Genomic DNA, 22770 nt, shown 5'->3' on the forward strand with positions numbered 1-22770 from the left:
ATATCGTATATTAACACATATATGTAGAATCTAGAAAAACGGTACAGATGAACCGGTTTGCAAGGCAGAAATAGAGACGTAGATGTAGAGAAGAAACGTATGGACACCACGGGGGGAAAGCGGGGCAAGGGTGGTGGTGGTGGGATGAATTGGGAGATTGGGGTTGACATGTATACACTAATATGTATAAAATAGATAACTAATAAGAACTTGCTGTATAAATTAATAAATTTAATTTAATTTAAAAAGTAGGGCTTCCCTGGTGGCGCAGTGGTTGAGAGTCCGCCTGCCGATGCAGGGGACACGGGTTCGTGCCCCTATCCCGGAAGATCCCACATGCCGCGCAGCGGCTGGGCCCGCGGGCCATGGCCGTGGAGCCTGTGTGTCCGGAGCCTGTGCTCCGCAGCGGGAGAGGCCACAGCAGTGAGAGGCCCGCGTACAGCAAAAAAAAAAAAAAAAAAAAAAAAAGTAATTGGCCCTCCTCTGAGTAAGTGATTGCCCGAGGGCATCATGTTGAACACTCTCGACTGTCCTCTTAAGCCCAGGTTTGCAGTGAATGAGCCATTTAACCTCTCTTTACCCCAGTCTTTCTAGATTACAAACAGTAACGGTAATTTCCCTTCCCTCTTGTTAAAAAACAAGACAAAACAAAAAATACGCAAATCCTGATGGTGCTTTCCCTTTGTGGAAAATTCTTTGGATTTATCCATCTATTACTCTGATGTAGTAAAGAAGAAATATAGCAAAATTTCTCTCTGTCCATAAAGATTTTAGGCTTTTAAGCTTAACTCTTTAGCAAAAACTATCAAATGCCTATTCTCCACTGCCTGGGGCTAGACAGTTCCTTGATTCTGTCTAAGAGGTGGGGAGCCACAAGGGAACAAGTACTTAAAGAGACTCTAAAAAGCCCTATCTTTTCTGCACCCGCTTCGCCACCACCAGCTCTCCAGTTTATCCACTGCTCTTCTCACTCTTTCCACACCAGGAACACCAGCCTCTTAGTTTGTACTTTCAACACTCAACGTTCTCCCATCCAAAGGCCCTTGCATTTACGATTTCATCTTCTGGAAATGTTCTAGAAAAGTAATCCATACACATATAAATAGAATATGATACTAGAGGTTATGATAATAGATAGGATATGACTACCTTCAAGTCTCTGGTCAAATGTCACCACATCAGTGAGACCTTGATCATCCTATAAAAAACAGCTGTTGTGCATCCCCATGCAGGTGCACACATTAACCTACACATGCTCCATTCCATCTCTGATATAGTTTTCTCCATATGTTTGTTCCCGTCTGCCAAACAATATATCAATATTTTGGTATTGGTTTATTTTCGGTCTCTTCCCTAGGTAGAATGCGAATTCCGTGCAGGTAGAGTCATGATTTTTTCACTGCAGAACCTACAACAATCATTGGCACATAAGAGTCACTCAGTAAATATTTCTAGGGTGAAAAAAAGAAAGGTGATATATCCTTACCTTAGATTATCCACTGCACATTTTGGTATCCTTTGCATTACTTGCTCAAATGATCTTACACTCCAGCCATACGTACCTATTGGCAGTTCTTTAGGCCCACCATTGCTCTGTATGCCCTCGTGTCTTTTTTTTAATTTAATTTTATTTTTTTAACATCTTTATTGGAGTCTAATTGCTTTACAATGGTGTGTTAGTTTCTGCTTTATAACAAAGTGAATCAGCTATACATGTACATATATCCCCATATCTCGTCCCTCTTGCGTCTCCCTCCCACCCTCCCTATCCCACGCCTCTAGGTGGTCACAGGACATATATACACTCACTACCAAATGTGAAATAGATAGCTAGTGGGAAGCAGCCACGTAGCACAGGGAGATCAGCTCTGTGGTTTGTGCCCTCTTGCTTTTTAAATCTTGCTGTAGCCTCTGCCTAGAATGTTCACTTCTGAAACTTTTTTGTTGTCTTTCACACTTCTACATTTCCTTCAAAACACAAATCAGGTGTCCTGTTCTTCAAAAATATTTCATGATGAACTCATTCTTTCTCTGTGTCCTCCTTCCCACCCTGGCACCCTGTCCTGGCACTTATCTACTCATTATGTTATACTATTCTGTCCAGTTGAAACTCCTCCCAGCTTTACCAGAGACCACTTGAAAGCAGGGACTGCTTCTGACGTCAAAAGCACAATGCCCCAATGCCTGGCATATGACAGCTACTCATAAATGATCAATAAATGAACAACAACCCACCTTATTCTTTTTTCTTATCGTAAGAAGCTACTCTTCATTGCTTTAAACTTCTAAAATTGCCCTGAGGGATATAATAGTAATGAGTGTTCCTGAAAATCAAGAGAATGGACACTTATGATAAGTAGCTTGAAGATTAGCCAAGTGAAAACTGGAATAGCTCTCAAGGAAGAGGAGTGAGGCATTCAGGCTCCTTTAGGAGTAGCAAGTAGCAGTGATGCTGGTGTTCACACTGCCATGAAGAAAACCACTGCCATGTGAAGCTCCTAACACAAGTAAATATGTAGTATCTCTGAGGTATGTGATAGTATGTGAGAGTAGATCATGACAGAACTCTTCAGCAACCTTGTTTCTGGATTTTACCTCATCCAGCATCACTTGGTGTATGTTGAGGTAATGCACAAATTTTACTAGGTAATTAGTCTAGGACTTATTCCTCTAGGGTAGAAAGATGCTATCTTACTCCAATCATGTTGCTATAACAAAATACCACCAACTGGGTAGATTATAACAACAGCAATTATTGCTCACAGTTCTGGAGGCTGGGAAGTCCAAGACAGAGGTGCTAGCTTGTTTGCCTTCTGACACCAGGAGGAAAGTGGAACGTAGTCATGTATGTCCCTGCAGGTATTTGTAGGTTGTCTTCCACCCTGAGATTTCTCTGCTGCCTCCCCTCCCCTAAACAAGTGTCAGAGAGGATTGGAGCTCTATCTTCACAGCGCTTGCTGACTTTTCAAGAGAAACATTGTACAGATAGACCCACAGACATACTGAAATAGATATCCGCAGCTCTGTTGGATGTGTAGTATTTAGCTTCTTCGGTCTGTGTGTGAAACACTCCTAACATGCTTCCCCTCCTCCAGTGCCCACAGGGCCACCGGATTTCAGCCTGTTTTCTCTGTTCTGTTAAACACACCTCTTTTTCTAGCAGCTGAATGGGAAGGAGGATCCCCCTTTCAGTTGTCATCTTCCTCGAAACTGTTCACTCTAAATGAATTCTCACATTTCCCTTCTGAATCTATCTACCATCTCCCTCGATGTCCAAACTCCTCCTGATAGACAAATTTATTGAGCGCTTAAATGTATACCAGTTACCGTTTGTCAGTGGCATTTAACCCTCACAAATATTATCCACATTACACAGTTAAATATTGAGGCTTAGAGAAAGTAAGCAACTTGCCAAAAGTTGCAAACTTAACAAGTGACATGTCCAGGATTCAGGCACAAAATATTTGAGCCCAGAGGCCATGCTCTTAACCATGAAGTGAAACCCTCTAAACAGGAAGAAGTTAACACCTGTTCAAGGGAAATGGAGGGTCCATGCTAGCTCCCTTATTTATACCAGCTGCCCGAGGGGAAAGTTTAACAGAAAAGTGTTCCCATTTAATTTTTCTGTTTCTTTAACCATTGAATTAAACAATAACACATCCTCCTTAAATGCAATCTCTCTTTGATTCAAGCTTTCTGATTATTTCAGAAACTTCAGTGAATAGTTTATATCTTCATAATTTTTTTCTTTAATTTCAGAACTTTGTGAGAAGGATAATGCTATTTTCTTTTAAGTGATTAGATAATTTTGTAATTTTCTATGCTAAAAAGTATACTTATACTATAGTATATATAAATTCTATGTATTTAGTGTGTACTTTTGTTAAAGCATTGTAAAATAACAACTGAATTGTACTCCAATAAATACATCATTTTCCTCAACATTGACTTAATGTGCACTATAGTTCATATTTTTTTCTGATTAGTTCAGAATTAGAGAATTACCATTTTGAGACTGGTTTTTACTAACTCTAACTTCCATGTTCCTAATTTCCATGTTCCTAATGAATAAACTAAGCTTTATTTATCCTTAATATTTTCTGACCTCTTCACTTCAATTGGAAATCTGGATTGTTTCAAATGATTCCCCTACCATCTCCACCACAAATTTAGCTTTCTCTTTCTCTAGTATAAGAAGAGCCAGCCTGCTTCTTACATTTAGGCCACTTTCTGATTATTATTCTATAATCTCTGTATTCCCCTAATTTTAACTTACTGTTAGGAAGTAAAGTTGGCCCTCTCTCTATTCAAACCACTCCTGTATCCTCCAGAACCAGCGCCTACTTCTACTTTCCTGAATGAGGTCAACTACACTTCACCAAGCTTAATGTTTTTTAATTTTAACTAATTAATTTTTTAAAAATTAATTTTATTGAAGTATAGTTGATTTACAGTGTGTTAGTTTTAGGTGTACAGCAAAGTGATTCAGTTATACATATCCATATATCTATTCTTTTTCAGATTCTTTGCTCATATAGGTTCTCATAGACCAAGCTTACCAATTTTATAGTTTCATTGCCTGTCTTCATCTATGCCATGACCTCATTTCTCATTCACATCTCAAAATTAAACTTTCAGAACTCCATTGCAACAACGATCAGTGGTCTAATGAACTTGTATAAGATGACCAGAAGTTGAAGTATTGTAAGCATTAGTAATATAAAAGTCCAACTTCTGTCTGTTCTGCAAATGAATATATGTTTAATCCTAAATATATGTTTAGTACTAAAAGTTTCACCATGGTAGTGTGAGTCTTTCCAAAATTTATTACATTCCTATTATATGCCAAGCACTGACTTACTCTTTGATTTCATTTTCCCCCCAATTTTGTTTTCCAAACACAGAATGACAACTTGGTGAAAAAAAACCCTGCGGTATATACCAAATACCAAGATGTGCATCCTCTGCCCATCCTCATTTCTGTATTCCCACTCATCCCATCGTAATTAGATTCTGCCACTTTTCTCCTGAGCCCTATAATAGTCTCATGTCTACTCACTTCCCATCTCTTCCCCATCTTTTAATCTCAAATACAGTTCATACATACAGAACGTCACCTGAATGATGTTCATAACTGATGGCTGCTTGCTTTCTTAAGAATGCTTAAAAGATGCAGTGTTGGAAGAGAAAGCTGTCACCACCTGCTGACTTGTGCCCAAAGTCTCAGAGGCTGAAACTTCTGCTTTCATAAATGGGGAGGTCCAGCACAGAAGTGAATTGAAGAAGTGCCACAAAAGAGCTTATGAGCCTTTTAAAGACTTCCCAGGAGATATACACACACACATACATGTACACAAGATGTTCAGTGTGATTTCAGAGAAATTCTCAGAGACCTCATATGTCTCGAACACTGGGTAAGACCTCTGCTTCCAGACATTCTAAAATTTACTCTTGAATAATGCAACCCAGAGAGTGGAGTACTTGGACCAAATTATTTATATCCCTTATAGTATTATTTCTGGCAAATTACCCCATCCGCTTTTGGCTTGCATAACACACAATTACAAGAACTTCTTTTCTATCTATTGGTAGAGGTCCTCTTCCATCACATCCTGTATACAAAGACTATATAAGTGCACATAATGTCTTACATATTATTTCATAGGGTTAACCGATACTTGGTGTCCAATGTAGAATAACATGGACTATGGGCTAACAGTGTTCTATAAAGAATAAAGTAGTTCTTTGTAAACTAGACTGTTTATATATTTCATACACACGCTTTGTTTCCCAGTTATTCTCTCTTATCACTTAATAAATTCTTTTGATGTCTTTTCTATATCATTTGTACTAAAGTGAAACAAAGCAAGATGTTTTTGATTGCTCCATACCTGGACAAAAGTGTTAGAATGGAAGCCTAGAGGCTGCTATGGTGGTAGCAGTCATAATGAAAATGAGAGAACCCCTAAATGGATGTGGTTTTCCTGCTTCAATTACCTGGAGATTGTTTTCCAGTGCTGACACCAGGATGTTCTGCATTTTGCTTTAGTGAAAGGAATGAGTGTTTCCTCTACAGTTTTAATTATAATTTTGTTTCCTCTAAAATGGCTATGTAATTTCATTGACCATTGAGTTAATACAAAGTGAACTCCTTGGCCTGGCCCTCCAGGCACTCCAACTGTTCTAACCTATCCCTGCTGCTCCATCACCTCCCCTTCTCCTACACATGGGCCTGTGCTGCCATCAAACTGCACAAACCTCTCTTCTCTCAAGTGCTGGGGAGTTTTCTAATCTCTGTGTCACTTTTCATTCTGCTGATTATGTCAGGAATCGGATTTTCTTAGATGCGATGCATACTAAATCTACTTTACACGTATAACATGCTTATATAGTTAGTAAATTTGACAAAAAATTATTAAATGATACCTAATGATGACTACATTATAAAATCATATATATATGCTTTTTCATATATATTCATGTCTTTCAACACTAACCTCACCCTCTCCATTCTCATAATACTTAAAATATGCTTGCTTTATGTTGTCCAGGCCATTGCATGTGGTGCTCTCTTTGCCTGGACTTCTCTCCTTCCTCCGTTCTTCTACTTGCTACCACTTCCCCATGTAATGACCCGATTTGGAGAAGACTTGTTTCTGCTTCTCTTATGGGTTCCCTTAGTACCCTATTCTAAGTTCTATTAATTCAGACTGCATTGTAACTCCCTGTTCATTGTCTTACTTGCTCATTGTGTCCCCAATGCCTATACAGCACCTAACGTTTGGAAAGTACTCAAATAAATGAAAGTTGGTGACATTGAAATACATGTATAACTGGTTTAGAAGAGTTAAATGATCATTGTTATTGAAAGTCATAAAGATACTTACGCCTTTGACCCAGTAATCCAGGAGTCAAAAATTCAAATGCTTTCAGGGTCAAGCAGGTAATCTAAATGTACAATGTTGGCCTGGGGGAAGGCAATGGGAATACAGGTTACTGTACTTGCCTCACCTAAACACATTCAGATTTACACTTTTATAAATACTGTCGATACAAGCCAAACAAACCATAACCCCTGTCTCATTCAAAGAAACAATTCTGTAGAGGAAAAAAATATTCATAATAATATTATTTGTGAATCTATCTGTAATAAGGAAAAAATGAAGACAAATAGCTAGTAATAGGAAGCGGATTAAATTAAATATAGATTGTATCCATTAAATATCATGTATTCTTTAACATTAAAATAATCCCCCAATTGTAATATATGAAAAATGCTTTCGTTATTGGAAATGGTGAAGGAATAACACAAAACTCTGTGTTTGCTGTAATTGCAACCATGTAAAAATATACATCCTTGTTAAAAAAAAAGGATTATGCAAAATGAAGATAACTATGTTAGGGTGCTCAAAATAGAAATGATTTTTGTAAAGTTCAGCATTTAATAATGCCGTCATTTTTCCAATCCTAGTCTCTGGAGAAAGCTTTGGCAATATCTCTTGGAGTCTTAGAAGATGATACCTAGCAAGCAGAACCAGGTTACTTTGGGTAAAAGCTGAAGAATATGAATTGTGGGCTGAGCTACAAATAACATTGTCATAGCAACCTCCAAAGATTTCATAGAAAAGGCATGACTTGGATTTCTCTTTTTTTTTTTTTAAGGAAAATGACTAACAAGATCCCTTTTAAAACAGTTCCGATATAGTGCGGGATAAGATACAATAAGTTTGATAAAGAGTTTTGTTGAGAAATTGGGATAACCTGGCAGAACCTTGAGATCAGAAGTGAGACTCCCTAGTGTAGCCTTAGCACATTATTTTGTGTGTGTATTGATTAGTTTTCAGTGACGTAACACTTATGTGATGCCAATCTGCCTTCCCTGCAGATAATATTTATTTAATAATAAAATATTAAGAACAATATAATAATTCTATAATGATAATAATGGTTATTGTTAGTAAAAAAAGTTCAATTCTCCTTGTTAAGAGACATTTAATATATTTCTCTGATTCTTTATAAAGGCTTGATTATCTGTTCTCAGGGTTCTTCTGTGATACTATATATAACCTCCTGGAAACAGAGGACTGTGGAAATACTGATAGTGTCAACGGAAATCATTGTAACTTCTTTGGAAAGGGCGTATTCCATCAGTCTCATTGCCTCATTTGTTAAGCTGAATCGCCATCCTCAGTGACAGATCTTTTCAGTGTCCAAACTTCCTGCAAGGATTTATGTATTAACCCCATTCTGTTTGAGTTTAGATCAGGAGTGTCCCTTAGGTTATTTTAGGAGCCCAGGTTTCCTGTAGTTTGCAAAAGCTGGCCCAGCCCACTGGCAGAAAATCTGCTTCTGATAGCATAGTCCTGTGGTAACAACTTTGGTATCTTGCACAGATAAGCAGCCTTGATATAGGTCCATGTGGTTAAGGAGGAAGACATTGTCAGTAATTACTTTTACGGGGAAAATGCTAGTTAGCAATTTTTTTCCAGTTCGAGGTAAACATGTAAATCTGGGCTTATCATAAATAGCAATATATCCAAAGTATCATTCTCAGACTACACACAAATTTTTGACTCTAGCTTTCTGTGTAACGTTAGAAAAACAAACAAACAAAAAAGCATAGTCAGATCACCTGTTACCTCAAAATAAGGAGCTGTGTGGCAGCATCGGGAAGCATAATGAGTGAAGCCAGAATTAACAAGTAGCAGGGCTGAGTGTGGAACCCCTGCAGTTCAGGCCTGACCATTGAAACTGGCACCTGATTGCCCTTACAAGTACTACCTGTTCACTCAGTTCTTGAAACAATCAAATGTATACCGTAAATATCATGGTTCTGCTAACACCTTTTGTGTGTTTTCTGAAGCCACTGGTAGAACTAACCTTTTTAACCATCTGCTGAGGACAGAAGTCACGTTATAAGTCAAGTGGAACTTTGAGTTCGATTTCCATTTCTAAACATTTGACCGCAAAATTAAACCTCTTAAAGAAGATTCTTAAAGAAGAATTCAGTCTTCTGGGTAAGTGGGATCTGTCCACTCGTTCATTCAACAGTTACTGAGCTGCTGCTTCATGTAGAATGTACAAGTGGGTTAAAAGATGTTTGAGGAGATTACTGTCTCGTTAGCCATCCAACTAATCATCACTCATGCTGAAGTTTTGAATCAGAAAAAAAAAGAGTTGAACCAATATTTGTTAAATTTTGCACACAAATAGCCCTAGGGAGCACAGAAGGGAAGATTTTTTCCATTGAAAAAATGTATGACTTTTCTGAATAAATTAATATGTATCTTAATCATCTACGTTTCAAATGAGGAAAAGATTAATTTAACAGAATCATTCTGTAAAACCCCTACTGCTTTGAATCCTATGAGAACTTGTTGCTAATTTGAGGCTTTCAAATTTAAAGTCATAAGATAAGTTGAGCAGTCAATAACCTTGAAATTTAGGAAAGTGACTGACATGGACTAGCCAGAACGTTTTTTGCAGTAATTTGATTTATAACTCTGCCCTAATCACTCTTAAAAATCAGCTAGACAGTAAAAAGTTCTCTACCTTCAAACCTCTTGATGCAGTTTTGCAGATTAATCTGAATGGGTTGAAAATTTGATGAAAGGATGGAGAGCATCTAAATTTAGTTTTTCTGGATAGCCACACACAAAAGAATGAGACTAGACCACTATCTTATACCATACATAGATATCAACTCAAAATGGATTAGAGACTCCAATGTAAGATCTGAAACAATAAAACTCCTAGAAGAAAACATAGGCAGTATTCGCTTTGACTTTGGTTTTAGCAATATCTTTCTGCATATGCCTCCTCAGGCAAGGAGACAAAAGCGTAACTAAACAAATGGGACTATTATCAAACTAAAAAGCTTCTGTACAACAAAGGAAACATCAACAAAATGAAAACCTACCAAATGGGAGAAGATATTTGCAAATCATGTATCTAATATCCAAAATAGATAAAGAATTCAAGCAACTCAACAACAAAAAAGCTAACAATCCAATTAAAAAACGAGCAGAGAAACTGAATAGATATTTTTCCAAAGAAGGTATATAGATGGCCAACAAGCATGTGAAAAATGTTCAACATCACTAATTATCAGGGAAATGTAAATCAAAACCACAGGGAGATATCACTTCACACCCATTAGAATGGCTATTATCAAAAAGACAAGAAATAAGTGCTGGAGAGGAAGTGAAGAAAAGGGAACCCTTGTGCACTTTTGGTGGGAATGTAAATTAGTGCAGCCACTATGGTAAATCACATGGAGATTCCTCAAAAAATTAAGACTAGAACTATCATATGATGTAGCTATTCCACTTGTGGGTGTTTATCCAAGGAATACAAAAACACTAATCTGAAAAGATATATGCACCCCTGTGTTCATCACAGCATTATTTAGAATAGACAAGATGTGGAGACAACCTAAGTGTTCACTGATGGATGAATGGATAAAGAAGATACACACACACTTACAATGGAAGAATAGCCATAAAAAGATGAAATCTTGGCATTTGGGACAACATGGCTGGACCTTGTGGGTATTATGTTAAGTGAAATAAACCAGATGGAGAAAGACCAATCCCATATGATTTAACTCATATGTGGCATATAAAAACAAGCAAAACAAAATGAATGAAGAAACCAAACTGAAACAAATAGATACAGAGAACAGAGTAGTGGTTAGCAGAGGAGAAGGGGGTGGAGGGAGGGCAAGATGGGTAAAGGGGGTCAACAATATGATGACAGTTGACAACTAACCTTTTGGTGGTGAGCACACTGTAGTTTATATAAATGTCAAAATATAATATTATACACCTGAACCTTATGTGTGATAAACCCATGAAACTATAAATAAATAAAAATTTAATAAATAAATTTACTTTCATTAACTTATGAAACAGCAACATACTTTGCCCAATTTACTTAGCTTCAGAATTTTCATTTGTACAGTTTGAACCAGAAGAAGTACCTTTTTATTGGTTTATTTTTTTTTCTAAAATTCTAAGACTAAATTGTTATTACAATGTCTTCACAAAATTATTAATAGAATGCCTTCATAATTATCTCACGTAAATATTTAGATAAATAGCTATGTAATAGCTGAATTTTCTCAAACTGTTAAAATATTATTTCTAAAGGTATATTTCAGGTTAAGAAGGATTAAGCTGCAGAGATATAATGTTTAATGATATTTCTCAAGTGATAAGAACTTACTGTCAGAAGCATGTAATGTATTAGTACCCTCATTATGGAGTTCAGATTCTCTCTTCAGCAGAAAATGCTCAGGGCATATGTGAGTGATGATAATTTTTTTTTCTATGCCTATATTCCTATAGCATTTCTTATCATGATGTCATTGGGTAACTGCATTTAAAGTGGGCTCTTAGGGACTTCCCTGGTGGCGCAGTGGTTAACAATCCACCTGTCGGGGCTCCCCTGGTGGCACAGTGGTTGAGAGTCCGCCTGCCGATGCAGGGGACACGGGTTCGTGCCCCGGTCCAGGAAGATCCCACATGCCGGGGAGCGGCTGGGCCCGTGAGCCATGGCTGCTAAGCCTGCGCGTCCGGAGCCTGTGCTCCACAACGGGAGAGGCCACAGCAGTGAGAGGCCCGCGTACAGCAAAAAAAAAAAGAATCCACCTGTCAATGCGGGGGACACAGGTTCGAGCCCTGGTCCGGGAGGATCCCTCATGCCGTGGAGCAACTAAGCCCATGCACCACAACTACTGAGCCCGTGTGCCACAACTACTGAAGCCCACGTGCCTAGAGCCTGTGCTCTGCAACAAGAGAAGGCACCGCAATGAGAAGCCCGCGCGCCACAACGAACAGTAGCCCCCACTCCCCGCAACTAGAGAAAGTCCACGTGCAGCAATGAAGACCCAACACAGCCAAAAATAAATAAATTTAAAAAAAAGATGATTCTTTAATAAATCAATCAATCAATAAATAAAGTGTGCTCTTAAGCATTTGCCAATTAAAGAAACTCAACATAAAGACCCAAAGACCCCATCTGAGTTTGCTAAGTGATGCAGTGTTAATAAAACTGTGGCTCATTGGAATGTAGTGTGTTACAGGATTTTTTGCACACTTAGCTCTTCAACTGATTTGGTTTGGATTCTAGTCAAATTACTTGGTACCTTGGTTAAGTGGGCTTGTGAAAAATACCTGATATATACAACCACTTCCTATGGAGCTAATAGCTATGTGTTTGCTAAGTATTTTGTGAGCAGAAAAGATCAGAGAGCAAAGAAAGCTGGATTTCCTTAAAAGCACTGAACTGTAACATGTACGTAAAGACTGGGTAATTACTGGGCAGAAACAGGCCTGCCAGTAAAAGCCAAATATATGCAGCTCCCTTCTTCTGCTGAAAATCTGTCCTAGTTTCATGTTAAATTATATATTAAAAGAATACTGCATTTTTCTATAATGATGTTTTTATAATATAGAGGGTGTTTCTGACCAAAGACTCTACATCCACAATATATGATAAAAGCAAAGGTATAATGATAAAATATCATACTCAACTCATTTAAGTAGTAAAGTATATTCTAAACCTCATAATGGACAAATACAGTCACTGTGAGGTGGTTCTATAAGTCTCTAATATATTTCAAAAAGGTATATATCATGTTCAAACCAATTTCTACTATATCTTAAATTATAACTATATAAAATGAACCCATTAACTTTAATGACCACTTATTTACACTAATATAAGTCTGTTCCCCAACAAGAAAGATGTACATATGTATATGGGTGTTTGTATGAGTTAGATAACTGGCATCTTTTTAAAAACGGCTCAAGAAAGTTTGAAGTAATGAATTTTCATGTAGCATGAGGAGGTAATCAAAATCATTCTCCCATATTTCCTTAATTCTAAGGTGCCATATGTTGTATATGTCCTTAAGTTAGTGAAACTTTTTTTGGAAAGAAAAAGCAAGTACACCCAATGTGCACATTAGAAGGAAAATTCTGGTTTTATAAATTTTATAATGAAAAAAAGAAAATGGAGTACATATTTTTATTTACCTTAGAATTAAATTTGAATTTAAGCTTAATTTCTACAGTAACCTTTAGAAATTTTTATTATGCAGTCTTTCTTGATGATAATTTGTAATTTGCTATGATTGATTTAGAATTTCCAAATTTCCATCCATTTTTAGAATTCAAAATTTTGGCTAAAACCATCAATTATTGGAAATCCTCTCAATGTAGACTGTGCATGAGGCCAGTACCTGAGCTGATCCTCTAGGGAGCTTCATGGAGAGTATAATAAGGGGAGCCCTTGTTGAGTAATTTATAGTTGATTAACATCATCATGAATTGCTCCCAACTTTATTCATGATTCTGAACACTTGAGATAATTGAAATACCAAAAGAACGAGTATAAAGCTATTAGGACGAGTGGATACTTGAGCCTACTCACAGTCTCTTTGAGGCAGAGGCTCATTTTGTGCATAAGTGTAAAGAAATATATTTTTGGAAAAATAATTCTAGTTCCAGTTAGAAGATGGTGAACTCAGAGATTTCATTGATCACTGCTCAAAGTGTTTAGAGCCATTGAAAACATTTCCCCCTAGACATTGACATGATGGACTTATTTTAATCAGCAATTACAAAAGTTGACCAAGTGCCAGGCATCAGTGAGTAGATTATTGGGCAAAAATCAGTCTTTCCCCCTTGTACAAAACCTGGATGCATCCTGTCCAAGGACAGACTTAAACAGGCAAGGGAAAGTTTATTGAAAACGATTGCAATTGGAGAGAGAGATTGGACTAAACTCTGCTGAAACAAAAGGTGGGACAGTTTACCAATTCTGGAGTGAGCTAGTGGACTGGTACTGGAGGACATTAGGAGGAGACTGGTTAATGTGATTAGGCCATCTGTGTTTGCTAATCAGCACTTATTGAAGTTAGACTCTTGCCCTCCCACAGAGAATGCGGTGCTATCTTTCTTGATGATTACATTTCGAAAAATGGCTCCCATGTCCGTGAGAAAGACATTCCTGGGTTGTAAATCTGGCAAGATTACTAGAAGAAGATTTACGTGTCAAAGGGGTGAAAAAAGAATTTGCATGTTTTTTAGAGTGAATGTTCTAAATAAGGGGAGGTCAAGGGCCTATAAGTCAGGAAGAAACCTGTCTAAAGTTTTATTAAGCTGAAAGGAATGTGAAGGCTGTCTTGGTCCATCTAAACCTTGAACACAGGTAAAGATGTTTGCCAACTCTAGAGAAAAGCCTACAAGTACGGCAAGCTCCTTTACCTTTAATCTCCCATCCTCCCTAATCTGATTTAGATATTTCCCTTGTGTTGTCACAGGCTTACCAATATCACAGAATTTATCAGGTCAAATTGCAATTTTTTGTCTGTTTACTACTCTTGACACTAGACTGTAAGGTACCTGAGAACAGGGATCCTGTTGACATTTGTAACCACAGGACCTACTGTAATTCCCCTTACCTCAATTCATGCCTGCTAAAATAAACTGAATTCTAAAAAAATAACAGAAAAGTAGCTGAGATAGGAAATAAGAATGTGGGAATTACAAAAAAATTAAGAGCCTTTAGTTTAGTAAAATGAAGATGGTAAGGGAATATGATCAGAAGCCATATATTCCTAGAAGGTATGAAATTTTCTAGTAAATCCTAGAAAACTAGAAGTTGGCCACACCCAGTGGAGATAGGAAAGAGGGCTCACATTTAATGTACACTATATGGTAGACACTATGTTAGCATATCAAATTTAATCCTTTATCTGTGAAGAAAGCACTGCAAACCCTATTTTATAAGTAAGAAAACTGATACCTGGAGTGGCCATATACCACCTCCAGAACAGTGAACCAAGATTTAAACACTCACCTTTATGGCCCCAAAGCTGTTAAATTTGGCTGCCTTAAACATAAATTATAATAGTTTAAGTTTAGGAGAGAAAAATGACCAATACTTTTAACTTTGCATATGAGATGATATCCCTAAGAAGGGATCACCCTCAAAATATAAATAGAATCAATAAGTATCAGATGTGTCTTTAAATACTAGAGACAAGCAAGGTTGTAAAGAAAACTGGTGATGTTTGGGGGTACCTTGCAAAACTTTTGAAGGTGGTGTCACCACAAGGAGACTCTGTCTCTTGGTAGCACCATCAGCTCTGCTTCTGGATTGGATGGATTTTGAGATGACATTAGAAGTGCTCTTCTCTTAGAGTTAGGACATTCTCGGATTCTTTAGTAATGAAATACCTTTGATTCTTTGCTTTATCACCAAAAAAGATGGTTTAAAGGAACAACCTTTTTGTTTTTCCAGATACACACTGGGAATGCTATTTACTAACTCTCACTACATGCTAGAGATATGATGGTAGTCCCCTTATATATCGCAGTATACCGTACAGAAAATATTAAGGCTACTGGCATCAGTCCCATATGGTTAAATAAGCTATTTAAAGGAGGATATTCCTGAACTGGAGAGGGATGTCTGGGACAAGAGCAAGCAGGATGAGGATTTAATCAACAATTTAGTTTTCTCTGGAAGCCTGATAAAATTCAAATACCCATGTCTTGCTTACATGGGACTTATTTTTCAACATAGTATGGCTTGACAATTTTTCTTAAGAATTTGGGATGAGAAGGAAAAACATAATAATTTAATCTAGTCAATAAAAGGAATATTGATGTTCCTCATATTTCTTTGAAGTCCTTTGGTAAATTTCTTGACTTTTCATCTGACTGACTTTTACCCTTTTCTAGAAAAAAAGCATACCGGGAGGAAGTAAGACCTAGTGCTTTTTAGTGTACTCTTGGCATTCTTCCAACTCTTCTGGAAAACATCATTCTATCACTTATATTCCTGTAGAACTGTAAGTTGAAATGAAGAACCCTCTTACCCAGCCTCTTACACAAAAGTATCATGATATTCTTTAAAAGACTCTATCCAAACAGACACATTTTAAATAATTATTAGTTCATCATCATGAGCCAAAAAGACTGCAAGGTTGCTTAGCAACAGAATCAGGCACTCTTAACAGGAACATGCATGGGAACAATGGTGAAAAGTGATGGAGATCTTACAAAGGCAAATTCTTTGAATTAAATCTTTGTGAAAAGACATCACGGGGAAAATGAGTTTTTTAACCTAAGAATTGTTTCCTGAGATTGATACATTATTTCATAGCTAAACATCAACCACTTTCCATAGAATAGATAGAACAATGGAAGTTTTAGTCTTTACATAATTTAGGGCACTTACAAAACATTATTTATCAGTGTTAGCTTGAAAATGAATAATATTTCTGTGTTGTCCCATTATCTTTAAAACTGTATAGATACATAAAGAAAGGAAGTTACTTACAAAAATAAATACTGCAAATGTATTTGATTAATGACGTTCTATTTTTATGTCATACATAGACTATAAAAAATTGTATTCTTTTAAATTTGAACAAGATATAAGTATATATATATATATATATATATATATATATATATATATATACACACACATACATACATACACACAAACATGCATTATCTATCTAATTCCCATTTCCAGTGGAAAAAAAAAAGAAAAGAAAAGAAAAAGCCTGCAAAGCATTGTCTCTTTGGGACTCCTAGATTGACTAATTTTTGACTAGTTTGACTGAATGGGCTGATTTTATACTACAATACCTGTAAAGGCACTAACTTGCTTCTATTAGTAAATGGAAGAAAATCCAGTACATATGGGCTCTGTTGATGCAATATGTAAACACCCAGCAAGTTCAAAGAGTAAGCTCAACATCCTGGCAGAAGACCTCAACTTTGACCCTAGTCCCATCTCTGGCTTGGACAATTCACTTAACCACCATAGACCTCATATTCCTCATCTATAAAAGGAGGCCTCCAAGATTACTTTCAGCTCTAAAATTCCTAAAGTTCATGTCCATCAACTCTAAGTAGCATCATTCTTTTTTTCTCACAGAAGAATTGTTTGTTTTAGTGCATTGGTTATTTGACTACTGTCTTTATGTAAATACTAGAAGTAGCAGGCTTGTTCACCAATACATTCAGGTATCAGGCAAAAAACTTTCAATACTGGGTTTTTGTTTGTTTCTTTCTTCATGGCTGATTGCATGTTGCAGAGCTGATTTTTAGTTTCTGGAAGTTAAAAACATGCAGGTGTAGATATAATATGCTGCAGCCATTTATATCACCAGCCATAATGTTTTAAAACAACTGGCTTTTTTGCCTAGTCTTTAGAAGAGGGTTAGATGAGCACTTCTGTTTTCCTTTTCTTGAGAAGTTTTATAAAAACACCAAAAGGTCATCTTTAAAAGGTCAGACAAGATTAACAACAAAATCTTGGAAGACAGCCAGTCCACCAAGGAAACAAACCCAAAGGACTCTTTACAGATGCAAATCTTAAATAAGCAACAGAACCTGAGAGTGGGGTGAGGGCAGGGGAGAGAAATACGTTGTAGCAAAGAAATACATTCAAGAGATGCCTCGTGGCATTGAACTGTTGGAAAGGAGTAGCAGTAAACAAACCTGGCCCCCAGCAATTGCTAAAGGGCACATTCATTAGGAAGTTGGAAGCAAGAAGTCTAAGATCATGAGTCAGAGAAGCAGAATCATGAGCCACACCCACACTGGGTTCTATATGCTATTGTTAAAACAAAGAGAAGTTGATGTAAATCTTTTAATTGCAAGGCATTGAAAAAGTGGTTATTAATCCCACTAGTTGATGCCAGGCCAGGTTTCTGATTATACAACTGAGGATGTAGCTCTATAGTCCTGACAGCTGGGTAGTAGAGAAGATGCAGTTTTCTTCCCACAAAAGTACCACTTCTCCTACTAACAATTCTAAAGGGAGAGAAAGCCTTTAACAGAGAACACGTTAAAGGAGAGTCACAGTTATTTAAAACCAGAAACTTAAATATTGATGGAAGAAGCAAGTAGGTTTAGGAAGAGAGCAAGCTACAGAAATTGATAAAAGCTTTGCACTTTTAGTTGAAATTTTTAAAATTATAAACAGAAATGGAGAATTCTCTGCCATTTGTATTTTATCCAGTATTCAACTAAGTGGCCTATTAGTTTAGTAGGATGAAAAGTATCTTGCTGGCAAATGTGGAAACTAATACTGAAACAAAAATATAAGGCAGAGACATATTTTTGTAGCAAAGGATTTCACCAGCTTTGTCAGGGTTGACACAAGAATCATATTATAGGGGCTTCCCTGGTGGCGCAGTGGTTGAGAGTCCGCCTGCCGATGCAGGGGACACGGGTTCGAGCCCTGGTCCGGGAAGATCCCGCATGCCGCGGAGCAACTAAGCCCGTGCGCCACAACTGCTGAGCCTGCGCTCTAGAGCCCGCAAGCCACAACTACTGAGCCCATGTGCCACAACTGCTGAAGCCCGTGTGCCTAGAGCCCGTGCTCCGCAACAGGAGAAGCCACCGCAATGAGAGGCCCGTGCACCGCAACGAAGAGTAGCCCTTGCTCGCTACAACTAGAGGAAGCCCGCATGCAACAACGAAGACCCAACACAGCCAAAAATAAATAAATAAAATAAATTTAAAAAAAAATCATATTATAGTTATACTTAATATAAATGTTAGATTATGTAATACATACATGTATATTCAGTAGAAATAGTCAATAAATTGTACATAATGTACTACAGTAGTAAATGTTAGGTTCTTTTCAATGAATACTTTATAGTGTTTTTGCGATCTTTATAAAGAACCTGGTTTTTAAATAAATACTATTTCAAATTTGGGGAATGAGAAGTTTAAAATAAGATGAACCAGATTTCTACAATCCATTTTCTGATGCTCAAAGTGGGCAGACTACAAAATGGAGCATGGCTGAGGCCATGTGGTCATCTGTGTGTTCCTTGCACTGTTTGAATTTTATGATACATCCGTAATATGCAGGGGCACAAATCACTCATAGGTTATGCTTTTTAGGCAAACTTTTACACACGAATAACAACTAATTAGAATAGACCTTAGCAAAACCGTGATGTTTGCTTGTTTCATCAAGCTCCACTTTCTGAGTTTCCCCTGTGAGTCTATTTATTGCTCTGTCTTCTCTATTCCCTAATACCCTCTGCAGAACCCTTATGCCCTCAAGTTCTCTTCCCTCTTGCACATCATCAAAACTTGCTTTTGGATCATTCAGGCTGAGGTAAAAATGACTACGATCTTAAAGCACAACCAGTATTTGAATTTTAATGGGAAAAAAAGATTTAAGCTAAAGGGATGAGATTCTGAGATAAAAGGATGAGAGTTGAGCGCCAACCATCAGTTAGTAGATGAGAAGACATTTTTAGGCATCAAAGCTTTTCCGCGGGCTTCCCTGGTGGCGCAGTGGTTGAGAGTCCGCCTGCCGATGCAGGGAACACGGGTTCATGCCCTGGTCTTGGAAGATCCCACATGCCGCGGAGCGGCTGGTCCCGTGAGCCATGGCCACTGAGCCTGCACGTCCGGAGCCTGTGCTCTGCAACAGGAGAGGCCACAACAGTGAGAGGCCCGCATACCACACACACACACACAAAAAATGCCCAGATAAAACATTTCATTTTCCCATTAGAGAAATGCAAATCAAAACTACAATGAGGTATCACCTCACATTAGTCAGAATGGTCATCATCACAAAATGTACAAACAATAAATACTGGAGAGGGTGTGGAGAAAAGGGATCCCTCTTGCACTGTTGGTGGGAATGTAAATTGATACAGCCACTATGGAGAACAGTATGGAGGTTCCTAAAAAACTAAAAATAGAACTACTATATTACCCAACAATCCCACTATTGGGCATATACCCAGAGAAAACCATAATTCAAAAAGATGCATGCACCCCAATGTTCACTGCAGCACTACTTACAATAGCCAGGACACGGAAGCAAACTAAGTGTCCATCAACAGAGGAATGGATAAAGAAGAAGTGGTACATATATACAATAGAATATTACTCAGCCATAAAATGGAACGAAAACGGGTCATTTGTAGAGACGTGGATGGACCTAGAGTGTGTCATACAGAGTGAAGTAAGTCAGAAAGAGAAAAACAAATATTGTATACTAACACATGTATGTGGAATCTAAAAAAATGATATAGATGATCTTATTTGCAAAGGAGAAATAGAAACACAGACATACAGAAAAAACATATGGATACCAAGGGAGAAGCGGGGAGTGAGACGAATTGGGAGATTGGGATTGACATACATATACTATTGATACTATGTATAAAATAGATACCTAATGAGAACCTACTGTATAGCACAGGGAACTCTACTCAGTTCTCTGTGGTGACCTAAATGGGAAGGAAATCCAAAATAGAGGGGATATATGTATAGGTATAGCTGATTCACTTTGCTGTACACCTGAAACTAACACAAGAGTGTAAAGCAACTATATTCCAATAAATTTTTTTAATTAAAAATAGAAAAATATGGGGAAAAAATCAGGGATTTAGGGGGAAAAATTTAAAGAATCATTACCATATGAAAAAGTGATTAGTGTCACTAATGATAAGGAACATACAAATTGAAAGCACAGAGAGATATCACTAAGAGATGGCAGGGAAGTAGTGCAACTGTTACACACATTAGTGTTCTGTTGGGTGAATATGGTGATCCAAGAGATTAAGAAAATATTTTTTTTTAAATGGGGGAAAGCAGAGCCTTTTTTATTTTATTTATTTATTTATTTATTTTTTGCGGTACGCGGGCCTCTCACTGTTGTGGCCTCTCCCGTTGCGGAGCACAGGCTCCGGACGTGCAGGCTCAGCGGCCATGGCTCACGGGCCCAGCCGCTCCGCGGCACACGGGATCTTCCCGGACCGGGGCACGAACCCGTGTCCCCTGCATCGGCAGGCGGACTCTCAACCACTGAGCCACCAGGGAAGCCTCAAGAAAATAATTTGGCACAATCGAATTTTTAAAAACTGAAAATATCACACTATGCTGCAGACATTGTTATTAGTTGTTTGCCTAACTGTTCTTGCATATTTAACACTAGGAGATATGTCAAAAAAACAGAAAAATAACCCATAAATTCTCTCAATTTATTTGGTAAAGCTTAAATTCATAGCAAACAAATTTTAAATGCAAAACTGAAGATAGTGGTTACCTCTGAGGGGATCAGAAAAGAGGAAAGGTCACCAGAGTCATGCAAGTGATATCAAGGTAAGAGTCATGTTCAGTTCTTAGACTGAATGGTGAGTCTTTGAAAAGATAATCTGGAAAATTAGAAGTCACTGCCTCTACTCTCAAGGTCAGAAAATACGTAACAGACCCAGAGAGATTTTTTTTACCACACGTGGTTGCAATTTTATAGATAATAAAAAATGAAACCTCACTCTTGCCATTAAATCAATGTTATTTTTTTAATTTGAAGAAAAATGAGGCTATATAAATTTTTACAGTGGTGAACCCTGTAAAACTGCTCCTTTGAACATTACAGTGGTAATTTCAAGTCTTTAAAACACAAGTTTGAAGAGATAGGAAAATCCATTACATGTTCTTTCATACTTTCATGTAAATTAATATTAAAACAGCTTTATTAAGTTGTTTATATAATAAAATGCACATATTATAGTATGCAATTTGATGAGTTTTGATGTATGTATAAAACCATGAAACTATCACCACAATCAAAATAATAAACAGATCTGTTGACAAAAAAGTTTCCTCATGGTCTTTTTAATGTATTCTTTCCAACTCTACCTACCCCTCTAATCCCGGGCAACAACTAATCTGTTGTCACCATGCAATAATTTGCATTTTTCTAGAATTCCGTATATGTTCAATTCCACCATATATACCCTTTTTGTCTGTCTTCTTTCTGTCAGCATATGTGAGATTTATTCATGTTGTGTATGTCAATAATTCATTCCTTTTTGTCATTTTATTACTTTTTATGAATATAGTAAAGTTTATTTACCCCTTTGCTTATTGTTCATTAAACTTTTTTTGACCATATTTAGTTTGTCTTTAATTACATCCAATTTATTTTCATCTTGGACATTGTAATTTTCATCTCTAGAAATTTGAAAGTCTGTTTTGCATTACTTTTTATCTTCTTTGTTTCTACTTCCTTTTGGACATAGGCAGTACAGGTATAATAATTGTTTTAATATCAGTGCTTACTACTTCTAACACTTCCTTGGTAACTTTTCATTGGTTTTCTAACACTGTGAATTTTACATAGTGAGTGTTAGATATATTTATTTCTATAAACATTCTTATGCTTAATTTTGAGATTTATTAAAATTCCTTAGGAATGTTTTGATCCTCTGGATCTGGTTTATAAGATTTGTTATTTGGAACTTTTGCAGTTTTGTTTTAGGCTAATTTTTTTCCCACTACTGAGGCAAAACCCTTCTGTGTACAGCACCCTGTAAACTTTGAGGTTTTCCAGTCGGGAAGGTGGGGTGAGAACATGCACTATGACTGTCTTTGTGTGAATGCCATGCCTTGTTACACCCAATCCTTGAGGTGGTTTTCCCTAACCTCAGACACATGCCCTGATCAGCACTTAGCCAAATGCTGGAGGGGAGCACTCTGCTGCCATCTGGAATTCTCTCTCTGTGCAGCCCTGTCACTGTTCCTCTGACCTACGAATTCTAGTCTTGGTTTCTCTGAACTCTCAGCTCTGTGTCCTCAACTCATTCCTCAGTCCCCATCTGCACTCAAGATCTGTCTGAAATCAGAAGGACTGACACCAACATGCACTGCAGTGCGTTATCTTATGTAAAATTGGGTTTAAAACAATAACTTA

General features: G+C 37.3%; 1 long non-coding RNA gene across 1 annotated transcript; it reads left to right on the forward strand.

Annotated features, from left to right (window-relative positions):
* Positions 1-4634: 4634 nt before the first annotated feature.
* On the forward strand, positions 4635-6822 carry LOC308610484. Its single transcript, XR_014014561.1, has 2 exons — positions 4635-4704; positions 6552-6822. It is a non-coding gene; the product is annotated as an uncharacterized lncRNA (long non-coding RNA).
* The last annotated feature ends 15948 nt before the right edge of the window (positions 6823-22770 follow it).

The sequence above is a fragment of the Mesoplodon bidens genome, assembly GCF_964165515.1.
Source record: "Mesoplodon bidens genome assembly, contig: HAP1_SCAFFOLD_425, whole genome shotgun sequence".
Classification (NCBI taxonomy): domain Eukaryota; kingdom Metazoa; phylum Chordata; class Mammalia; order Artiodactyla; family Ziphiidae; genus Mesoplodon; species Mesoplodon bidens.